This window comes from Camelina sativa, chromosome 19, assembly GCF_000633955.1.
Source record: "Camelina sativa cultivar DH55 chromosome 19, Cs, whole genome shotgun sequence".
NCBI lineage: Eukaryota > Viridiplantae > Streptophyta > Magnoliopsida > Brassicales > Brassicaceae > Camelina > Camelina sativa.
In genome coordinates this window covers 21,701,151-21,707,360 of record NC_025703.1, presented here as the reverse complement: position 1 = coordinate 21,707,360, position 6,210 = coordinate 21,701,151, and positions in this window count along the sequence as shown.

Genomic DNA, 6,210 nt, shown 5'->3' with positions numbered 1-6,210 from the left:
TAATATTTTGTGTATGAATTGTGGCTAACATATGATGGCTACGATTTTTTTGTAGCTCAATTGTGGTTTTGGACAGTTTTTCTTGTAGTGACAGCCCTTTGTCCTTCAAGAGAAATCCATCATGTTGGTAGTATGACCCATAAGCGGCTTTGCTTGTTATCTTAAAGGCTTCTTTAAAAAATCTGGGTCCTCCTCATATAGACCTTTGATATGATCAAATCACATGACTTTGGCTTCCATTGTAGTAATCAAAGCATGTATCCTTGATAAAGCATCAGCTACAATGTTCTCTTTGTCCTTCTTGTACTTAATCACATATGGGAATGTCTCCACAAATTCAAGCCACCTTACATGTCTCTTCTTAAATGTAGTTTGTCCTCTTAGGTGCTTGAGTGTCTCATGATCTGTATGAATAACAAACTCTTTGGATAACAAATAATGTTGCCAAGTTTCTAGAGATCTTACCAAAGCGTAGAGCTCTTTATCATGGGTTGGATAATTAAGTGCAGTTCCACTGAGTTTCTCACTGAAGTATACTACTGGTTTTCCTCCTTGAGTTAGAACAACACCTATTCCTGTACCAGAAGCATCACATTCAATCTCAAACATTTTATCAAAGTTAGGAAGTACCAAAATGGGTGCATGTGTGAGGCTGTTTTTGAGCAGATTGAATGCATCCTCTTGTGCTTGACCCCATTTGAATCCCACATTCTTTTTAATCACCGACGTCAAGGGTGCAACAATGGTACTAAAATCCTTCACAAATCTCCTATAGAAGCTAGCCAGCCCATGGAAGCTCCTAATATGTCCAATGGTTGTTGGAGTTGGCCAGTTTTCTATAGCCTTGATCTTTTCCTCATCGATCTTTAGTCCCTACGAACTCACAACAAATCCTAGAAACACAACTTGATCAGTGTAAAATGTGCATTTCTTAAGATTAGCATAGAGATGTTCAACCTTAAGCGCTTTTATCACCATTTCAAGACTTGTGCTATAAATCAAGATATCATCAAGATAAACAATCACAAACTTACAGATGTACTCCCTTAGGACCTGATTCATTAACCTCATGAAGGTGCTTGGGGCGTTGGTGAGTCTGAATGGCACGACTAACCACTCATATAGCCCTTGTTTTGTCTTGAAAGCCGTTTTCCATTCATCACCTTCTTTCATTCACACTTGATGATAACCACTCCTTAGATAAATTTTAGAAAAAACAGTAGCTCCATTAAGTTTATCTAGCATGTCATCAAGCCTTGGAATGGGATGACTATATTTTACAGTGATGTTGTTGAGTGCTCTGCAGTCTACACACATTCTCCAAGTTCCATCTTTCTTAGGCACTAGAAGAACCGGTACATCACAATAGTTTAGGCTTTCACGAATGTAGCCCTTTGACATTAGATCACGAACTTGCTTTTCCAGCTCTTTTGCTTCTTCAGGGTTTACTTGGTAGGCTGGTCTATTAGGTAGTGGTGCTCCCGGAACTAGATCAATTTGATGTTCGATTCCTCTTATAGGCAGTAATCCAGGTGGTATCTCCTCAGGGAAGACCTCTTTAAACCTTCCTAATAGTTCAAGGACTTCTGGTGGTAAGTCTTTCTCTTCTTGACCTCAAAAACAAACCTTCCTTAAAGATCATTAGTAGCACCTTGTCCTTGGAATTAATTGATTTCAAAACAGTAGAAGGTGTTATGTAAAGATTAGTTTTGTTTGACTTAGCTCCCTTTGACATGGTCTGTTGCATTTCATGCACTTCTTGAGGGGTGAGTGGAGCTAGAGTATGCTTCCTGTTGTTGTGTGAGAAGGTGTAGTAGTTGGTTCGGCCGTTGTGTAAAGTCTCCTTATCAAATTGCCATGGCCGTCCTAGAAGAAGGTGTCCAGCTTGCATAGGAACCACATCACACACAACTTGATCTGAATATTTGCCTATGGTGAATGGTATGGTGATTTGCTCGGAGATCCTTCTCATCATTGAGCCACTTAAGTCGATATCGATGGGGATGCTTTGTCTTTTGGAGACCTAGCTTATCAACCAAATACTTGCTGGCTACATTAGTACATGAACCACCATCAATGATTAAGCTACATACCTTGGAGTTTATGGAGCAGCGAGAGTGGAAGATATTTTCTCTTTGAATTGTTTCAAGATCAAAAAGAGTGCTAAGAGCCCTCCTTATGACTAGAAGCTCTCCCATCTCTGGATAGTCCACAATATCCTCCTCAGATTTATCACGTTCTTCTTCCTCATCTTGTGATTCATACTCTCCATTGGCTTTAAGGATCATTACTCGCTGGTTTGGGCACTCCCTTGCATATTGTCCTTTTCCCTGACATTGAAAACAAGTAATATCGCGAGCTCTTTGGTTAGTAGGCTTACATTGCTCTGGTTTGATTACCTTTGATGCCTCAGGTGCAGCTCTTTTAAATCTCTGGTCCACATCAAGAGATTTTCCCTTGTCTAAAGTTTTTTGAGGTGGCGGTGTCCATGGAGTCTTACTGCGGTTAGTAGAAGCTGTCTTCCTCTTGATGTGTTGTTCAGCTTGGACTGCTAGGTGCAACAACTCTTCAAGATCATGCTATGTTTGTCTTTCCGCCTTTCTAGCAATCTGATCATGAAGACCATCTAGAAACTGCGCCATCAAGTTCTCCTCAGACTCTTCTACCTCCAATATGTTTTTAAGAGATTCAAACTCTTCAAAGTATTTCTCAACAAATTTGCTTCCTTGTGAGAGCTTGCGGAACTTCTTTTGTAGCTCTCGGTGGTAATAAGCTGGGACATATCTCTTTCTTAGTTGAAACCTCATATCATCCCAAGTGGTGGTTGGTATATGTCTATGTCTCCTCCTCTCAGACACATCTCTGTCCCACAGAGCTAAGGCATTGTCGGTGAGTTGAGCAGCAGCTAAAGATACCTTTCTCTGTTCGGAATAGTTGTAGTATCCAAAGATATGCTCCATACGTCTTTCCCAATCAATGTAAGCTTCATGATTAACCTTTCCAGCAGATGTTGGCGGATTGAGCTTAAGATTATAGCCTCTTTCTCTAATGTTGCCTTCATCTCGTCCCCTGCCTTTTTGGTAGTGTCTCCTTGGTCTTTGGAGTTGATTAAGATCTTGATGTTCTTCCTTTAAATCAGACTGATCTCCAATATCAACCTCATGGTTTCCTCTAGGCAAGTTACGGACTGGTGCTCTTGGTGCAAGTGGGGGCTGTTCAATTCGTGTCATGCGATCACCAAGCGTTTGGAGTTGGGCTTGGATAGCTGCAAGCATTTGAGCCATGTTCACCTCTCCTCCTTGCTCTCCCATGGTTCAAAACGTTTTCTGTAAGACTAGGAAAAGAGATCAAGTGCACAGGAAGTCGAAAGGTCCAAATATAGAAAACGTCCAAAAACTGACAGGTCTAGAATTTGGGGGGGGGGGGGGGNGGGGGTTAGCCAATCAAATAAACAGATCTTAACGAATTTTTTTTTAGGGTTTTCTTTTTACAAGATGAACAATCAAAATAGAAAAAAGACACAAAAATAGCAGATCTAAAGGGGAAACATGAAATGAAACAAAATGAACTGAAACAGACACAAACTGAAGCAAACAAAGCGAAATAAACTGAAACAAAAGGGATAGTAAAACCTGATTTGGATCATTTAGCTCTGATACCAGATGATATAGGAACCGGATGAGGGAACCCATGTGGATAGTTGAAAATAGACAAATGGTTGATAACACTGTTCTGCCTATTCGTTGGATGATAGATGGAATGCAGCAAAGAGATGGTGAATAAACAAATGGTGGAAAACACTGTTTTCACTATTCGGTAGCAGTGGAAGAAAAAAAGATAGATGGGTGGATTGAAGGATGCCACACAGATCTGTGAAAGGATCTATGATAAGTCAAATCTTAGTCTTCAGGGATTCACACACAAGAAAAAGGAGAAAAGGGTGGTTGCTTCTATCTCAGAAGAAAACATATGAAAACTCTCATTTTATTTCATAAAAACTTGAAAGGTTACAATGCCGAGAAGGGACCTTATATAACGATCCAACAGCGGAGGATCTTCTAGGGTCGAAATTTATTACAAATAAAAAGACTAAACTTGCAAAAAAAACAGACTCGATTTTAGGCCTAAATAAATAAAAGACTCATAAAGACCCAACGGACGATTCCTGCAAAACAAGAAAAGAACCATTATTTATTATTTGAATTCAAACACTTACCTTGGTAATAGCTCTCATGCATGCTCCAGCCCTTCATTGATTGTTTCGGAAATGATGAAAAGAACGGATTCTTTCATTCCTTGTAAGATCGGCAAAAATGATGCGTCTTGAGTCTTCTCTTTGGAATCTTCTAGCTCAATGAGAGTAATCAGACTTTCTATGGACTTGTTGAATTGCTCCAAAGTTTACCCTATTGCAATATAGGTCCCTGACGTGTATTAGACATATATAATCACTTTTTGGATTTTAGAAACCCTTATGCTTTATTTTTGCTGCCACCTTTGAGAGAGAGACTTTGAGAGCTTTGAAGAGACAAGTCTGAACTCATCTTTAGAGAAAAGATTTCAAACTCCTTTATTACTCTTTTGATTTTTTATGCAATTTATTCAGATTATGATTTGTGTTTCTACAGTTATGTCTGAGCAATTCACTTGTTAGGTTTAGGGATTCTCCCTAGGGATTTCATGTTTTGTTAGATTGATTGATTTAATTGGATTCATTATCTTTCTTGTTCTTCATCTTTGGATATTCTTAATGTGAATTTTGGATTGATCATGCAACTAGAGTTAGATCTTAGGATAATTGATTTATACGAGAACCTGATTGATTTCCTGATAAAAAATTATGAACAAAATTACTTTTTACAAAGAGATCTTTTTTTTTTTGAACAAACAGAGCTTACTTTCATTTAAACAAACAAAGTAGCAGAGCTTACAATAGGATTTCCAAAGCAAATATTGATAACCAACATAAACATCAAAGTAAAGATAGGTAGATCAACAATCATGTCCAAGAGGAGTTGAAGGTGTGAGCAAAGAAGCATCAAACCACAAGCTATCTCAAGATGAGTCGACGTAACATTCGCAGTTGCAGCGGAAATGTGGTAAACGGTCCTTATCAAGCTGACATTGGGATGTTGAGGGAGTTTCCATAGCCGAGAAACAAGATGGTTTGATCTGCTCAATGGCAAGGAATAGGGTGATTGGGGGATTAAGTTTGGACATGGCTTGCTTGAGGATATTTCGGTAACCACATTCCATGGAAATATGGTCATAATGCTGATACTCTTCAGCCTTTGCCAAGGTGAACTAACCTTCCTGAAAGTGGTGTTTTGTACTCGACAAAGTTCAGGGCACATGAAAGGTATGGGAAGAAGAGTGGAAAGGTTTCGGTAACCTCCTCTCCTTGGAGAAAAGAAGATCATAATGCCGATCTTCCTAGAGCTTTCGGTTTCAAAGCACAAATTGCAGGTTAACACTTGAATTAGATCAGTGAACAGCTGAAACATATAGGGAAATTTCGAGAGGCACTGATAACCAACGCTCCATAGAGACGGGGTCATAATGCCAGTCCTCATCAAAAGTTGAATCAAGACCCACCCTAAACAAACCTAATGACAAGGTTCACAAATGAACTTTGCAACAACAGAGCACCAATGGTTGATTATGTTCCAATTGCAGTCTTCGGACAATTGATATCATAAATCGACACAAGGGAAAGCTACGAGAAAGCAAAGAAAATTTTGGAGCAGACCAGGGTTTATGAAGAACAAAGGTTGGGTCTCGAGAACAAAGAGATATGATTTTGTAATTTTTTGATCAAACCAAAATTGATTTCAAAGCTGGTTTAATTCTTGGATTTTGCCAAAAGATTTAGATTTCTGGTTTTAAACTTAGATAATGCTTACAGTGAGAACTAATTATTTTACAATTTTGTTTAGAGTTCAAGAACGAATTTAATTGATTGAATCCTATTTAATTAATTAATCTAATTTTTCTATGATTTCCTGAATTTTTTTCTAGACCTAGCGTTTTAAGAAAACATACAAAGCTGTTATTTATTTTTGCATTGCTATTTATATACAAACCATCTTGTTTAGTGTAATTAAAAAATAATACAATTTCTTTTGTGAGTCTAGAGTCTTGTGGATTTGACCCCCAAGTACTACAACTGCGAAGCTGTTAGTACATATGGGATTTTACAATTTTAGCTTA